At 35.4% G+C, this 19,421-nt stretch overlaps 1 protein-coding gene and 1 long non-coding RNA gene across 3 annotated transcripts in view; one reads left to right on the top strand and one right to left on the bottom strand.

Moving 5' to 3' along the window:
• Window positions 1–7,338, top strand: part of LOC141485356 (uncharacterized) — a 62,745-nt gene extending 55,407 nt beyond the window's left edge. The window contains exon 3 of the long non-coding RNA XR_012467154.1: window positions 5,003–7,338. This is a non-coding gene — a long non-coding RNA (uncharacterized lncRNA). The remainder of the gene's footprint in view (window positions 1–5,002) is intronic.
• LOC111511924 (follistatin-related protein 5) overlaps window positions 1–19,421 on the bottom strand; it is a 673,378-nt gene that overhangs the window by 456,285 nt on the left and 197,672 nt on the right. The gene's annotated exons all lie outside the window — the stretch shown is intronic.

The raw sequence follows: 19,421 nt of genomic DNA, 5'->3' as shown, positions 1-19,421 counted from the left end.
GGTGTACCATTTTAATTTTGTATGAATGATACCTATTCCTCTTCAAAAATCTCCACCCAATAGAAGGAGACACCTCACAAACATTCGCGACGGAATAAGTAGACTGTTCAGGATTTACTACCATCTCACCAATCCTGCTTCCCTCGCGGAAGAAATTTATGAAGCTGAACATCAGAATGAAATGACCAATGGAAATGTTTCAAATTCGTTTCTACTTCACAATGATCAACCTGAGATATCCTCAAGAGACACTGACTCCCAAGCTCATTATCAATGTAGTTCTTTTTTAGAGATGGTAATGTAGAAGTTCATAACATAACGAATACTCAAGACTTAACCTACCATTTGTTTAAAAATCATCACAAAGTAAAATCTTCACTATATACCGATAGAGCTAGTTGCAGCTCCCTCTCTGATTCCCTTACTTTGGTATTGCTGAATATTCAATCTCTGAGACATAAATGTAATGAACTTTATAGTTTTTTGGATAGCCTAACATTTCCTAGCTTAGTATTGTTAACTGAACATTGGTGCAACATAAATGAACCTATTTTTATATCTGACTACTCTGTTATATGCAGAAACTCGCGAACTGATTCTAATTATGGCGGAACAGTCATTCTGATTAATAATAATGCAGCTAGTAAATACTCTTTCATTCAAATAGATAAGTATCAGGACCTCTTGGTGGATAAAATTTTTGAATTCACAATATGTTTTAGTAAAAAATATAATTTATATATTGTATGTCTATACCGATCTCCATCATCGGATGTTAATATTTTCTTAAACAACTTAGAGATAGTGCTTTCGGACTTACCACTTAATTGCTCCTTGATATTAACAGGGGATTTTAATATAGATTATAATGACTACGTATCTATTGCTAGAGAATCACTTAATAATTTATTTTTGGCGTTCCACTTGGCTATGCACGTAGAGCAGGATACTCGCATTTCTAGATTCTCTGCAACTCGGATTGATTATATTTGTAGCAACTTGGATGCACAAAATATTACATGTTCAGTTACTCCTTCCGGTATTTCTGACCATGAAGCAATTACTTGTTCGGTACTCATCAACTCATCAGATAAGCGGATTAAATCTAAATATGGGAGGCTGTTCAGTGGTTCGAACTATAATAGGTTCTATATGAATTGTCTTGAGGTCAACTGGCAAAATATTCTAACTGAATCTGATCCATTCTTATCTTTTCATTCTGTATTATCGAATGTTTTCAATGCATCATTCCCGAAACAAAAAATTAAATTGAAATCTAAGAAACCGTGGCTGACAAAAGGTCTAAAAGTATCTTCTAGAAATTTACGCTCACTGCATTATGTTAAGAAGTACATAAACAACCAATTCATCTCTACTTATTTTAGAGAATACCGCAAAATATATAGATCCACTATCAAGCAAGCTAAGCATATGTATTTCATGAACAACATCAAGAAATCGAATAATAAAATCAAAGAGACGTGGTCAGTTATTAATGAGCTGAGAGGTAAATCGAGAAAAACAGTTGTTGATGTTCCTATGAATCCTAACACAATCAATGAGTATTACTGCACGATTGCTCAAAAACTTAGCGGTACTATCAATGCGCCTTACGATCCTCTGATCAATTTAGATAAAATTATAATTAGTGAAATGCTTATATTGTATGACACCAATCTTTGTGAATTAACCGAAATTTTGTATGATATTAAAAACAAAAGTGCAGCTGGATATGATGAAATTTCTGCAAAGATAGTTCTCAATTTACCTGTTGAAGCTCTGGAAACTATAGTAGCACTAATCAATTCTTCCTTCAATACTGGAGTGTTTCCCACATCCCTGAAAACTACGATTGTTATCCCTCTACATAAAGGAGGGGATTTGGAGGACCCCTCCAATCTACGGCCTATATCTCTGATTCCGACTTTGGCGAAAATCATTGAGAAATTGGTCAAGAAACGTTTGAATGAATTTTTGAATCTCAACAGCATCGTAAGTAACAACCAATTTGGGTTTCAGGCTGAAAAGGGTACTCACCAGGCAATTTTCTCACTTTTGTACGAACTTTATTCAGAAATAAACGCTGGTGATGTAGCCGCAGCAGTTTTTCTTGACCTTTCTAAGGCCTTTGATTGCGTTAATCATGACATACTCCTTAGGAAACTGGACCGGTATGGTTGCAGAGGAACTTCTCACAAATGGTTTGAATCTTACCTTTCAGGACGTGAACAAATGGTTAGAACAACTGAAGTCTCAGAGAGGAGGGTAATCAAAACTGGGGTGCCTCAGGGTTCCGTGTTGGGTCCCATTTTGTTTTTATTGTATGTTAATGATTTGACAACAATTAATATATCAGGCAGCTTCACGCTATTTGCGGATGACACCACTATTTTATGGAGAGAGAAGAACTCATTTGAATTGCATAGAAAAATATCTTCTGACTTGCAAAAAATAAAATCGTGGTGTGACGCTAATATGTTATCCTTGAATGTCTCAAAATCCAATGTGATATCATTTAAATGCTCGCTTGATGAACTTCACATGGGTAAGGGTATCTTACAAAACAAATCAAATACTAAATTCTTGGGTGTATTTATTGATAATAAGCTCAAATTTGAAGAACACGTTAGACATCTTGGGAGTAAGTTATCCTCCGGTTGTTATGCAGTGAGAGTGGTTTCAAAGGAACTGAACTTCAGTATTGCGAAAATCGCCTACTATTCTTTAATTGACGCCCATCTTCGATATGGCATACCATTTTGGGGAGCATGTAGTCCAACCCTTTTGTCTTCTGTTCTGGTACTACAGAAAAGAGCTATTAGATGCCTTTGTAATGTTAAACCCAGAGATTCATGTAGAGAACTCTTTAAAACCAATAAAATATTAACTGTGATAGCAGCGTTCATCTTAGAGACGGTGTGCTTAGTGTTCGTAAATAAATCAAAATTCACTTCAGTAACCACTCCATATTCGACTCGAAGTAGTGAGTTTACTTTTAGGCTCCCTATCCCCACCTCAAGTTTAGTAAAAGATTCGATAATTTATAATGGAGCCAAATTATATAATCATCTGCCAGTTGACATAAGGTCTACTACTAACTTATCTATCAGGGTTTTTAGAAGGACCGTAAAAAAATTCCTTGTAGATAGACCGTATTACAGCTTACAGGAATATTTTAATGACTCCTTTTAAAAGTTTTGCTTTGATGTGCATATTGAAAGAAAGATCTATTTACCGGCATATTTTATTGTAGATTGTATTAGTTATTTTGACATTTGACATTTGACGTTAAGTTATCGAAGTATTTGATAATTTATAGTTTTATTTTATAAGGTGTTGTAATTGAATATATGTATCTTGCTTTGTCAACAAGTTTTTCTTATGACAATAAAGCATATTTATTATTATTATTATTATTATTTGCACTTGCTGTTCTTCCGGAATGGACGGATGTCCTGGGGGCTTTTTGTTATGTACACTATTGGTAGTTGTGAATTTGGATACATGTTTCTTTAAAAATTTCCTACAAATAGGTCGATACGGAAAACGTTTATTGAAAATCTTTCAGGTCTCGTGAAAGTTAGGCGTCGCACCGTAAATAAAAATAGCTTCAATTTTTTATTCCAATGGACGAGAATTAACCATTTTAGAGATTGTTGACGTGGTGCCTTTCTATTAGTAAAACTAAAAACTAAATGAAAATATTCTAACTGAATGTCGTACTGACATTTTTGTCGTTAAAAAAAAATAACTAAACAAACCTTATCGGGTTGTTGGAATTGCCATAGGGCAGATAAAAAGGAATATTTCTAGAAATATCGATATTATTGTGTTTGTGAAAAAGAGATGATAATGATGTGGATAATGTACTAAAAACTAATTCGAAAGATCCTAGGTAGCAGTTATCACACCACTCTCCTCAGCAATCTACGGTTTTGATCAGATAAAAAAAGTCTTTGGGCACACCTGAGTAAATATGTAAAAAAAAATTATCAATACCGTAGATTGCGGAGGGGAGTGGTGTGATAACGGCTACCTAGGACGGCGCTCAGTCGCCATCTTTAAAGTTTCATCTGTCAATTTCACTTCAAAATAAAGTATTCATGCATTAATTTCATTATCCCAAATTGCAATTTTTTTACTTGACCCGTTTAAAAAATAAAAAGGGGGGCATTAGAGAAATGCACTACTGCTCAATTTCAGGACGGATTGTGATAAATCAACTTATGTTATAAAAATTATAAAAAAAAGTTAAACTTCAGAACTGTATATTATTCACTTACAATTACTTCTAAATATTCATTGAACTTGAACAGTTATTAGATTAGTACACAACAATACCGTCAATAATAAACATCATTACCATCCAGAGTAAAAAAGTGAACTCTCGATGGTAACCTTCGAAATTATGCCGAGAATAAATTTTGTGAAGAATGAGAAGAGTAATTATCTCCAGTTCGATTTCTAAGAAACACCTGTTATGTGATAAGACATCACAAAAAGTAAACAGTGGTGTGAATTTAAAATGCTCTTGATTTAGTTATCACTCTATACATTATTACCTATCACTATACATCGAAAAGGAAATTAATTTCTATTTCTGTTCGACACATAACATTCATTGCAATACCTGACGAAAATATTATTCTTCTGGAGAAATATATTTTCTATTCAAGGCAAAGTATCAGGTGCTGTTGAATAAATCAAAACCTGAATATATTATGGCACATTCTCACTAGAGTGTATTCTCGAGTGTTTCTATTTTTTTCGGGAGTTTTTTATGATATACGGCCGCACAACGGTTTGAGAGTAACAAATGAAAATCTCCAATTTATGGACCGGAATATCGCTGACAAAAAGCCACAATAAATTTCTCACTTCTCGCGTTATAACCCTATAATTCACTGGAAATCTCTCTATTGATTATATCTCGATGAAAAGCTTTCTTTTCACACACTTATGTAGCTGAAAAGAAGATAATATTATCTTTCTATTGTTACAGGCATCCCGGTATCTCCATTATACTCTTCCTCTGACGCAATAGATTGATTTTAAGGGAGGCAAGAAAGATTTTCTCTATTTAATGTGTAGTTAAAGAGTAGTGAATAGAGGCTGATAGCGGCTGAAACTTTAGTGAATGGTAGGGGAGGCTTTGCCTCCTTAAGCTGATTCAGTTATCCAATCCGTTGTTGGAGGAATTGGATTTGGGATCAAGAATTTGCAGAGTGTAGTGGGAGAGTGCGTTCAATCTAGACATTATAGTAGAGGCATATGAAAATAACTTTGAATATTCGAATCAAAATAACGGACTTATTCGAACATCTACTCCATACAGAAAGTTTCCACTCTTTGATTGAAAATGTTAATATATTCAAATCATAGACAAGTGAATGAAATGCGAACGTGAGGGCTATTTCATTCGAATGTCTTTACACCACCCAAAAGTATGCATTTCTATGAAAGATGTACTTATTTTAAATTTTCAAATACTCTTCTTCAATTACATATCGGTGAGGTACCGATCAAAGTGCTCGAGTTGTTTTCAACGCAAGAACTACAACGCTCCGATTTCATATTATTATGGGTAGATGTGGCTCCCGTAAAAGTGGTGTGGATTTTGGTCTTACGGCGTCATCGGTCCATATTTCCTGGAGAACGACGTTGGCCAGGCCATCACTGTCAATGGCAAGCACTATTCTGCACGAACGATTTGAAGACATGGTCATTTCACGTGAGAGTGATGTGAACTGATCAACAAGATTGTGCGGGTTGACCCCGTTATACCTTTTCTGTGGGGTTTTCTTGAGTCACAGGTGTATGCGAAAAAGCTACAAACCACAGCAGTCCTCAAAGCCAACACAGCCCATACCATCGGTTAAATTCAGCCTGATTTATGAGCGACAGTCATGGAAAATTGGACATTTCACTCTACCCAAAGAAGCTGTGTCGGATATTTGTACGACATTATATTCCACACATAATGGTATTTCAAACGAATAAATTTTTGTAATGATATCTCACAAACACTTTGTTAAGTTCAACATAATGAAACTTCCATTCCAATGTTTTTGCATTACCCAAAAATACTCATTTCTATGAAAGATATCGAGTTTTTTGAGAAATTGTTGAATCAATTGAAATTTTACTGGCAGATATAAACAGGCTAAGTAAGTCGAGAAATTTAAACTTTCACCATCGATAATACAATTGTCCACCGCAGTTTTAGTTGAAAAGTTGGGTGATAAAACCCGTAGTTCCTAGTGAAAAATATAAAATAGTGTTTTGATATAGGCTAAATCAGTGATTCATCGTTTTGGTGAGTGATAAAATGTATTTGTTTGATACGTTCTTAAAGATAACAATTTTGCCTTTAAGCGAGGGGATTTGAAAAAATGTAACGTAAAATTTCATACACCCAACTTTATTTATACTACTTACATTCAATAAAAGAAAACAATTTTGGAAACCTTATATGGATGATCACAGCTTATTTTACACTCATCTGGTATTGAATTATAAGGAACAAAAAAAAGTTGATTATTTTGACACGATGACTTTTTTTGACTTAATATCAGAAAAATGAAAGAAGCATAAAAAATTTTCATTGTTTCTATAAAAAGTTAGTCGTTATTATCTATGGTGGGACAGCAGTAATTATCATCTGGGAGGGATCACCGAGTCTACCATGTTTTCTTTAAAAATGAAAATACCCAGTAAATTGTTTCATATTGAATTTGCTTTCAACAATATGATCAAAGAGACAGAATTAGTTTTATTCTGAATACTTGAGTTTAGTGAATCAATTCTCGTCGTTAAGATTCGTGTTCGGTCTCAAAATCTTGCTATCGAAATTATTATGTTTTTCAAGTGAATTGTGAGTATTCAATTTTCAGTATTTAGCCTAGAGTTGCCAGCTCTAAAATTTCTACAAGAAAGCAGATTGTTTTATGGCATTATTTTTTTGTTAGATATTTTAAATTTGATCTTGTGTGAATTATTTTTAATCTTGTTTAAATTATTTGATTTTCATCATTATCAAGGGTTTTCTAGTTGGTTTTCTAATGTACGGGTCTTTTCTAATCCACTTATCCTCATAAAATTCAATATTCTCGAATATCTTTTCACAAGCAACCCATATATTCAAGTCTATTTCACGTAAATATTGTAAGCTACAAATAGCTAGATTTTAAATTCCTTGATTGTTCCTTGTATCTTGGGAATTACCAGCTATGATGACTTTTCCTATCTATGTTAATCCAACAATATCGAATCTGACCCCCTTCTCTAACTTCCGATGTGAAACATTGCATAGTATTCATTACACGTTTTAAAACCTTGTAAGAGTACAATTAAAATTGAATATTGTCTTGTCTACAGTACATCTTGGCAGTTATTTCCCTTATCCTATCTTTTCACAAGAATTATTGTAATTTTCGTGTGCATTGAGCATTCTTACTCACTATAAAATAATCCTGGGTCAAAACAATTCGTATTGAGAATTATTTAAAACAGAAAGTAGTGTAAGTCGTGTGTGATAGTGGACTAGTTTACTTATACCGCATACGAGAAAATTACAAGTGGTGAATAAGTAGAAGATACTAGAGACAAAAATATTTTTCGTAGTATGACAATTATCAACATGGCCAATATGAAGGTTGGAAACATGTTTTCCCCTCCTACGACTACCATGAATTCCACTGGGGTCTTATTCATGAGAACCTCCATAGTTTATCTGTTCTTATATGGTTTTATCTCTGTACACGAAAATGATTACAGAAAAAATATGGTCCCTGAGAATCAATAATTTACCTCCCCAGCTCCCATGAGATTTTAAAGCAGATAGGAATGATAAAACATTTCATTTCAAATGCTGAATGTGACAAACACGTTGACAAACAAACTTTTCAATAATTTTTGAATCAATCAGATCCTTTATTGAATTCGTGATCATGAAAGAAACTATTCTTTCGAATTAAAGTTAATTATGTAAACAATGCTGAAAATGTTCAGACGGTGTCGAATGTTAATGAATCCTTGTTTTCCTGGAACATGAAGCTCTCATTATTAACCCACCACTAAATTTACATTCAAATTCTCACACCGCTGAAAACTGTCGAACATCCAATAAGGATTCCGTGGTTTTTCAATTAAGTGCCTTGGGACTTCGCAGCGAACGCTCCTGCATAACTAGACGGGATTATATTATTATTTAGAATAAAAGGTCCAATTCAATATTGACGGTGCATGCATACTACTCGAATTTGCGGTTTACTGGTTGAAGATTGAATGCCGTTTATTCTGCATACGAATCAGCGTTAGCTCTACTTGGCAAATTTAATGGACTGCTCATTATAATAATATTGTTCCTGATGATATCAGATTCTTTCATTCTTTGATAATGGTATCCTAAGAAATCGTAGATAACATTGAGACCAACAAATACGAAGTGATGAAAATTGTTCAGAAAAATCATAAAATATGTTGTGATTTACAGTCTCATGCAGTTTGTTGAATAAGGTATCATACCTTCCATGTAAGATTTCTCCAAAAAACCGTATCAAAAATAATTAAATATGAATGATAATCTGGTAAACTTATAGAGACATATTACAAAAAATTCAATTTTCGAAAGTTTTTATCGAAAATTCGAGAAAATGGATGTAATAAGGAGGAATAAGGTGTAAAGGTGACCTAGTGAATGAATGCTTGTGTTTTTAAATAGTTCATTTTGTGAAGAAGAAGGCTGAAAAGTTGCCTTTTTTAGAACTTCGAAGGGCCGTAACCATGTAAATAAGGAAGAGAGCTGCTTTTTCCTTTCGGATTTGTAATCTACGCATTAAAATACGTAGGTATACGCAAACATTTTTTCAAAATCACCGGGTGTCCTCAAAACGAAAATTTACCCTAGTGGTAGATTACAGCCGTTTCTGGGCCTCCCCCACCACTATGACGTATTAATTAATTTTTTTGTTTAGTAAAATCAAGGCGATGTGACCTTGAAGTATCTGGTGCATGGATCATTCTGATTTTTTTTTTCGTATGAGATTTTGTATGTATGACATAATGACGTAATTACATTTGGTTGTTGTCTGTGTGAGAATACACGGTACAGGGTTTATCATGTGCGTGTCTGTACAAACATACGTCTGCATACATCAAAGATCCTCCAAGTGATGAATGTTCCATCGGTATGAGCCCACCAAGTTAGTAGTGGTGTGACTTCACAGCAGCAACCGTTCAACAGTAGGAGAGCGAGATGTTCACTCCACGACGTGTGGCTGAGTAATGCGTATTCATCGGTGTGTCCTTCCCTCTCTCGATGCGGAGACGACTGTGACGTAACACATCGCTGTACCTTCGCTGTCGATGGTGACGCGCAGGCGACGAGGACTGTGTTAACGTCTGTCCTCTACGAGAGCGCAACGAGCACTATTTGTTCGTATCGACATCTGTCAACGCGTCCAGCTGAGAGGTTGGGTTGGCGCATGAAGCTGAGAGGTGGGGTTGACGTAACACATCGCTGTTCACTCGCTGTCGATGGTAGCGCGCAGATGGCGAAGCCTGTATTAGCATCTGTCCTCTACGAGGGCGCAACGAGCATTGTCTGTTCGTATCGACTTCTGTTAACGCGTCCAGTTGAGAGGTTGGGTTGGCGCATGTAGCTGAAAGGTGGGGTTGGCTATGACGTCTTGACGGACCCGATCAGACTGTATTTAAGAAGCGGACGAGTGTTGGTTATGTCAGTTTACATCAAGTGACTTAGTGAGAACCTATCATAGAAAATGTATTCGTGTGACTGTGGTAAATCTTTCACTCGTAGTGATAATCTTCGTCGGAATCAACTCCAGAGTTGCCGAAGAGGGCCTTCAGGGGAACGGATGAGAATGGACAATACATGTAATAGTTGTAATATGACAATTCTATGACCCAAGTGAATTCTCACCGAAAAACCATTAGTCATAAAAATAATGCATGTGTTCAATTGTCTGAAGGAGTTCAAATTCATTTGCCGCATTGCTACATACAGGATGGAAAGTTCGATTGTATCCACTGACTACATATCATTTCTTAATGAGATTAGGCAGAAGGTCATTGAATTAGTGGAATCAGCCATCAGGATCCATAAAAGCATTGAGGTGAATATGGAAGTTTTTGTGAATTTTATTCTTCAGACTCAAGATTTGTGGGACACCAAGTTATTCAATTCCCAGAATAAAATTGTGGAACAATCTTCTGATTTGAATGCCGTTTTTGATGGATTCTGTGATGTAATTGTAGCTCAAATGACTGAATTCCAGGAACGTGACTCAGGTATTAATTTTTGTAAATTTCAACAAGATTGAATAGTAATATTAATTTTTTTTGTAATTTAGGTTGGACTTGTGAAAAAATAATGTTTTTCAAAGTCAACATTGATAAATACAGTCCACTGGGAGGACGTTCATATATGGAGCTGTCCAAATGAATTGAATAAAGGAGAACTGTTGTGAATGTTCGTAATGAGGATCAGCACTGTTTTGCCTGGGCTAATAACATCAGCATTATATCTCGCAAATGGTAGAGTGTCAGAACTTACGTCATATCGACATTTTTCCAATGTTTTAGATGTCACAGGTATGGATTTTCCGGTTGAAGTTGATAATAAGAGTATTGAAAGATTCGAAGATAGGAATGATATTTCAATTAATGTTTACGGTTTAGAGAGTAAATTTGACAAGGGTAAAATAAAGTATGATGTGATTGGTCTATTGCGATACTCACAGAGAAGACTCCGCAGACATGCCGATTTGTTACTTATAACTGATGACTCCGGAAATAGTCACTATTGTTGGATCAGAGATTATTCAAGATTAGTTTCTAGTCAACTATCAGCTCATCAACACAAAAAATATTTTTGTGATGGATGTATTTTTCAGACGAGAAGTTGCTTTTACTATGATGAATGATTGTAATCTCGTTAGTACTACTACAACTACCACCAATTTTAAGACCAATAAATATGGTAGGATGATTGCGGAAAATAAATTGATGTTTGAAAACTTTGAGAGACAAATGATGGTACCATTTGTAGTATATGCTGATTTTGAATCAGTACATGAACCGATTTACGTGAATGAGCCAAATCCGAAAAGTTCATACATTGTTCAAATTATTCATGATTTGTCAAAATTTGTTACATATAGGGGTGTAGATGCTGCTCAGAAATTTGTGAGTAGCATTGAAGATGATTTGAAAAAGATATATCAAAATCATCTCAGACACCCAATACCAATGAAAGAACAAACCCTCGAAGAAAAGGAACAATTTGCTGCAGCCAAAAATTGTGGTATATGTAACAACCCATTTATTGATGGAGAAGTCAAAACTAGAGATCACTGTCATATCACAGGGAAGAAAAGATCACGTGCCGCTCATTCAAAATGTAATTTGAATTTTAAAATATCTAATTTTGTACCTATTATTATCCATAATTCAAGTGGTTATGATTGCCATTTATTCATAAAAGAATTGTATAGGAACAAAGAGAAAGTTGATGTTATCCCGAAAACTGAGGAGAAATATATATCTTTCACAAAGCATCTCTTCACACACACCTATACCGATGAAGATGGTAGGGTTGAAAAGAAATATCTTAAAATGAGATTTATCGATGGTTTTGAATTTATGACTGTTTCAATGGAGAAGTTGGGTGCTAACTTGACCTCTGATCAATGTATGGAGACGCACAAACATTTTCCATGAATTGAGAAATTCAATTTGATGAGACAGAAAGGTGTATTTTCATATAGTTTCGTTGATGACATTGACAAATTGAAATATTCATCACTTCCGACAAAAAATCAGTTTCACGACAAACTCAGTTGTAAACATATATCAGAAAATGATTATGATAGGACTAGGAATGTGAGGGATTTATTCGAGTGTCAGAATTCAACCGAATACTCTGATTTGTATTTGAAGTCAGATGTTTTGCTATTATGCGATGTTTTTGAAAACTTCCGCACCACAAGTTTAGAGATATATAACTTAGACCCGGCACATTATTACACTGCACCTAAATCATCATGGGATGCTATGTTGAAGTATACGAATATTGAATTGGAATTACTAACTGACTTTGATATGATTCACTTTTTTCGAAAAGGTATACGAGGTAGAATTAGTCAGTGGAGCGAGAGAAAGCATATTGCAAATAATAAATTTTCACCAAATTTTAATCCCAATGATCCTTCCACATTCATCACATATTCAGATGCAACAGATCTATACGGTCATAATATGTCACAACCTTTACCAACAAGTATGGTTGACACCTAATGAAATTCTTAATCTTGATGTGATGAATTTATGGGGTGATAGTCCGTATGGGTACGTGTTTGAAGTGGACATTCATTATCCACAAGAGTTGCATGATGAACATTCTGATCTTCCATTTTCAGTTGAAAGATTGATACCACCTCGTACACAATCGAAAATTCCCAAATTGATTACAAATTTGAATGATGAAAGAAAATATATTATTCATCATAGAAATCTACAGCAATCAAAAATGGTTCGATTGTGATGAATACACATAGAGACTTGAAATTCGAACAATTATGTTGGATGAAACCCTATATAGATCTTAATACTGAAATGCGTGATAGGTCTAACAACAAATCTGTAAAAGATTTCTATCAACTAATGAATAATACGTTATATGGAAAGACAATGGAAAATGCAGATAATCGAATTGATTTTAGACACGTTACACATTGGGAAAATGTAAAGAAAAATATAGGGGCCAGCACTCTCATATACAGACCAAATTTCAAAAATTGTTCAATTTTCACAGATAATTTCGTTGCCATTCAATTGGTTCAATTTAAATTCCATTACGATAAACCATTATATTTAGGATTTTCTATATTAGAATTTTCTAAAACAGTCATGTATGACTTTTTCTATGGATGCATCAAACAACACTTTGGTGAAAATGTCTATTTACTCAACACAGATACCGACTTGCTCATCAAACAACACTTTGGTGAAAATGTCTATTTACTCAACACAGATACCGACTTGCTCATTCTTAAAGTAAATACAGAAAATCACTATGAATTCATGAGAACTAATATAAGTAGGTTTGATACATCCAATTACAGTATAGTTAACCAATTTAATATTTCAGTAACAAGTTCAGTCTTGGGTAACTTCAAAGACGAATTTCCGAATGATCCAATCATGAGCTTTTATGGTACAGGTGCGAAAGCATATTATGTGAAATCTGTTGATAGTGAATTCAAGAAAGCTAAAGGTTTGAAACGATCGGTCATAAAGAATGAATTGATATTAGAAAATTACCAAAAAATCGTCGAACATGGTGGTATGATATTCAGAAAGATGAATTCATTTAGAAGCGTGTTGCATGATATGTAGACTGAATTGAAGAATGAACTTGCATCATCATACCACGACAATAAACGATTTATCATTCCGAATACTACCCACACTCTTCCATGCTATTGAATTTTATCCAAACTATCCGAAAGATAACATTCGTTGGATGAATGATATTATTCAACAATCACATCCACAGGAGAGTCCACTGGATCAACTCATTAATTTACTGTCTGCCGAGTTCAACAACTGAAATACCATTTAATGTCGTTGAAACCGGAAAATTCAATATTGATGTTCATGTAGATATTTATAATGAATAATAATGTGTAGCAAACTGTAATGTGATATTGATATATTGTGTATGTATATGTATCATTTTTACCAAATTACTTTGATGAATATGATGAAAAATTTGTTTTATTTCTATGTCCCTAACCAATTACTGCAAAGTATATAGCATAATGTAAATGGACGGAATATCAGTTTTGAAAGAAACATCGTGGGGTGCACAATGTCTAAAACAATAGATAAGTTTGGTAGAAAAAGAAAATGGGGTGGTAATGTTATTCGAGGTCCTCCCGGTACTGGATTCAAATTAACAAAAGATGGTTATTATGACATGCAAGGAAAACTATTGAAAAATATAAGTGAACCAATTGACAAGAGTGATTGTGTAACTGTATCATATCTTGAGGGGGAAATTAATGGAACAAAGGACGTTATACTTCTAGCCCTACAAGCTGCAATACAATCCACAATGGCATTCGATGATAAAATTGCAGAGGCTCGGATAACTTTGGCTCGTAAATATGATAATCTTAAAAGTCTACAATGGAAAAATATGACGCTTTGGAAGAGAGAGTTGTAGTTTTGGGAAAAAAACATAAACTAAAGTCATCAGATGGACTGGGATATCCAGGACTGGACATTGATCCAAATGTTATAATAATTGAACCAGAACCAAAACCAACAGATGACGTACTCATTGAACCCACATGGTGAATTACTGTACTTGAATCTACGCCTCTGCACACACTCAGTCCCATACCCCACCTTCGAACCCACTACTCGTGCATGCACACCCCACCCATTCCCACCACTCACGCATGCACGCCCCCACCTCACTCAGGTATGCGCACCCCCATCACATTCCTACCACTCGCGCATGCACGCTTATATCTCAAGGAGAGCAGTCCTCAACATTCAGTACGACGAGTCAACTCATCGAGAGCAGTCAGGTTGAAAAATCACATTACAGCAAGCAGAATATTGAGTAAGTTATCAATTCAATTTTTTATATTAACTAACTTTTTATTATTCTACATTTTCAGAAAGGAAGGATATACACAGGAGCTCAAGAACGCTGTGGAGTCGATCCTGCCGGTGGACAACACCAATGAACGGGTCATTGAGGAGAAGTCAACAGCTTCGGATGGTGTACGATCCCGTCGAGAGAGAAGCCCTGACGCATTCGAAGACAACTCACGGGTTGTCAAGAGAGTCAATCGACAACCTGGTCCTATTAAAAAGTACAGAAGTACTTGAAATAAGACTAATCCTGGTGCAGGTAGTCTGTTAACCGCTCGGAAGAGCATGAAACCCACCACACCGCTCGCACCAGCAGTGGAATCACCGAGGGTGTCTTCTCCGGAGGATGAAGACATCCTGTTGATTCCGACGACGATGGTGATGCCGCTTTCACCACTACCATCAACGCCGGCGGCTCAACAAGTGTAGAATAGTTTTGGGTTGATTAGGAATATCAAATTATGGTAGCTTTGAGTTTATATTTGTAATTTCAGGAGAAAAAAAAATTAATGAAAAGAAGTGAAATGAAGAGTGTACATTGTTTTGGTTTGGTACACATTGAAAAATGCGATGATTGGGGCATTATTTTTCACAACTGCATATTTTCATTATTTCACAAAGAATTAGAAAGTTAGTCGTTGAGTAATATGGTCAATGCTATGGAAACAGAATAGAAATTCTATGTTCTTCGGAGCAAATGAGAAAGTTAGTCGTTGTGTAACATGGTCAATACTATGGAAACAGAAGAGAACTTCTATGTTTCTCGGAAAAAATGAGAAAGTCAGTCGTTGCATAATATTATTGATTATAAGGAAACAGAAGAATTAAATCAATCCGTGGATCAATCCGCCCGCAAGGCAAACGGCGGATTGATCAGATTCGCGAATCTGATCAATCCGCGGATAAAACCGCGGATTATTTGCGTTCCGCGGTTCATTTCGCGATTCAAATAGAAAGGCGGCCGCGAATCAATTCAATTCGCGGGTCTAAAAAAAAAATCAATTTTCGAGATTCTATAATAATGTACTCAATACGTTTACCCTCTCCCTCACCCCCTCCACTACCCTCTCCTTCTACAAATCATATATAAGAGGTTGCATTCTCAATAACTCATCACTCATCATGAATCGAGTAATTCCAGTGGAAGCTAATTCGATGCGTGAGCCTCATTTCGATTCTCCTGAGGGTTCCTATGGAGATATTCAGGTTGAAGATATAACTTAAACGTTTCCGGATGATGACGGAGGGGTGGTGACGACTTCGATGGATATTCAGACACCAGCATAGATTCAAATGATGAACTTCAACATTCAGTTGAAGTAGTACTCATCATATGCACAGATATTCAATGACTAACAAATTCCCAACTTCGACTTTTTAGTCAAAGTAGTAATTTGTCATATAATGCAGAGATATTCATTGAATATCAAATTTCCAACTTCGAATTTTTTAGTCAAAGTAGTCATTTGTCACATAATCTGTGAATACTATTACTACAGTTTGTATGAATAATGTAGCCCTGAAAAGGGCTGTTTTTTTACCAGTAGGTCCACGGTTGTGTCACAGGTTTGACATTATTGCATATTATACATGTCAACACTCGGGTGAAGTTTGTTAGGGGTCTCTCGCAAGCATCGCACCAATTCTGTCCCATTTCCATCATAGAAACGGTGTTGTGGGTGTTGATATGATCATACCACCCTCCGTTGTTGTTTCTATGAGAGTTGAAACGAAAACAACACCAACATAGTTTTTTTATGTCGCTCATTATCATGAGCTCCATGCCGTTATTGATTGCTGGAGATGGTTCACCACTTGTTGATATCGATCACACTGATTTTGAAAATATTCCAGTATTATATTCATCGAGTCAAGAGTCAATAAATGATTTTGATATAACTTCGTTAACTTTGCAGATGTGCCGGAACCAATTGAGCAAATTGTTATTGAAAATCCAATCGTTTCGCAATCATTACCACTCAAATACCCTTCATCTACCCTTCCTCTTGGTGTTGATAAGAAATCAAGAACAATCAAGAGGAAGGTTACTGATGCGTCTTCATCGATTGCCACTGAATTCAAAGAAAAGAAAAAATAAAAAAGTGGTTTGCGAGAGAAAAAACCCACAACAAAAAGTGGCAGATCGAGGAGGAAGACAAAAGGTGTACCTAATGAAATGAAGGGTGATTTGAAAGCTGAATCGCTATCTTCTTTCAGTCTACTACATCGGTTTGGAGATATAAAAAAAAAATGCCGCCTTGTGAAGGCACAGATAGCTATTGCTGAACACGAAAAGAGTGAGCAAGCTAATAATGTCAATAAAGAAACTCTTCAAGCATTAGATGCCAATATTGCAATAGCGAAGGTTGAATTGGTTGAAATGTGAAAAGATGCTGATGGACCCCGTTCAAAAATTGTGAAAGATAATCAATTCAATCAACGTTCGAGAATGCGACCTCAGGCAGAGCTTGAGGAGTCGATTCAACTTTATGAGACGGCATTCTCAGTGAGAGATAATTGGCGGAAAGAGTTGGAGACTGCATTTCAAAGTGACAACGATTAGTTTTGGGAATGGTTTTGTGTTTTCAATATTGTGAGTTCAAAAATAAAAGCGGGAATGGAGTATACAATTGATTTCTTTTGGTATACACAGAACGTTGCCAATGGTTGGAGCATCATTTACCGCTGCAATATTTTTTTAATTCACTCACATATAATTAAAATGAAAACAATAATGAACTTTAACATCACTTTATTCATAAATACATGATTAGATACATTTAAATCATATTTGATTCATCAATCCAATAATTCTGTTAGGCCTTTCTAACCACTTTACAGTGGTTAGGAAGGCCTAACCACTTTACATATACTTTATTTTTTTTCTCTTCAACACCTTCTCAATCAATTATACGTCAGGATTTTCGGTTCGCAATAACTCTTCTTCGTAAAAACATTCTCTAAGAGGTTGTTCATTCATATCTTCAAGATTAAAGGTTGTTGGGGTGGTTTTATTGATTTCAACAATCTTGAAGAGCTCCGTGGTGAAGTTCGCAGTGTAAGAGTTTTCAAAAATATTTTTGTACTTGCTTGACTGTGAGCCAGGCATTTCTTTAATGTTAAACATCGCGAGTCACCCCCACCATAAAACCGTGCTACAATTCTAAAGTTTCATATTGCTTGTTGTTACCCACCAGAGATGCCTGACGTCACATCCATGCCCACCTCTCAGCTGGACGCGTTAACATAAGTCGATACGAACAGACAGCGGTCGTTGTGCCATCGTAGAGGACGTATGCTAACACAGTCCTGGCCATGTGCGCGTCACCATCGACAGCGAGGGTGGAGCGATGCGTTACGTCATAGCCATCGCCGCATCGAGAGATGTAAGGACACACCGATGAATATGCATTACTCAGCCATACGTCGTGGAGTGAACATCTCACTCTCCTACCGTTGAACGGTTGCTGCTGTGACGTCACACTACTTCTAACTTGGTGGGCTCACACCGATGGAACGTTCATTACTTGGAGGATCTTTGAAGTATGCAGATGTATGTTTGTACACAGACACGCACATGATAAACCCTGTACCGTGCATTCTCACACACACACACACACACACAAACTAAATGTAAATACGTCATTATGTCACACACACAAAATCTCATACGAAAAAAAAATTCTGAATGATGCATGCACCGGACACTTCAAGGTCATATTGCATTTATGTTACTAAACAACAAAAGAAACAATTATTACGTCATATTGGTGGGGGGAGGCCCAGAAACGGCTGTAATCTACTACTATAACTCATGATACCAAGTGTTATTAATACAAAAAACACGTTAGTTATAAATAAAAGTAGTAAAAAACATAAAAAGTTCCATTTCTCATTTATCATCATGATATCCAACCAGTAGAACGGTCACATCGATTTCCTATCTAAATTTCATTTCCTGTGATTTACAAACTTCTTTCATTAAAATTTTTTCAGAGTAGTAAATGCCCTATTAAAAATAACTCATCTGCCTCCTCAATTACATTCAGATAATATTTGATATGGAAATTTGCAATGAGAACAATTTGAAAATTAAGTACCTCTTCACAAAGATGTGTAGATACAAACTGAAAAAAATTCCACTCAGTAATCAGCTGAAAGCTTTGTTTTGTAATGTTATCTTAAAAGGCTCTCATAAGGTAATGAGAAAGATGTTTGATTCCGAAATGTGTCTTATTCATTATTCTTCCATATATCATATTCAGTGGTATTTCTATAAATAATATCTATTTTGATTCCATAACTGAATTTTTGAGTAAATGCTGAACGAAAAAACTGAATTTTGTATAATTCAATTTACATGTGATGTAAGTTGTTTCTGGAGGACTCTTTCTTCCAGTTTGTATTTAAAAGTAACAGATGTTATCTACGTATCGACATTTATTTTGAACTGAATTTTTATCTTCCTTCCTTCAGAAATCTCTCACATTTTTTGTAATAACATGTAGAAGTACAAAATCAAAAAACTTCTCACCTAGAAAGTAACCTCTTTTATTGAATATGCCCCTTCTAATCAAAATACATATCTTCTATTGAATGAACATTTTACAGGTGATATACTAAATGTATTCAATGCATATTCATAGTGATGTTCGGAGAATCGCTACTTTGCGTAAAGCTTATCACACTCACTACTGTCAGAATGTATTGTTTTGTCATAGTTGTCATAC

This window comes from Leptinotarsa decemlineata, unplaced genomic scaffold (genome assembly GCF_025532065.1).
Source record: "Leptinotarsa decemlineata unplaced genomic scaffold, Ldec_3_MD MMD2_tig00026317_RagTag_RagTag, whole genome shotgun sequence".
NCBI classification, from domain to species: Eukaryota; Metazoa; Arthropoda; class Insecta; order Coleoptera; family Chrysomelidae; genus Leptinotarsa; species Leptinotarsa decemlineata.
The sequence above is the reverse complement of the archived record's forward strand: the minus strand, read 5'-3'. Positions and strand labels throughout refer to the sequence as shown.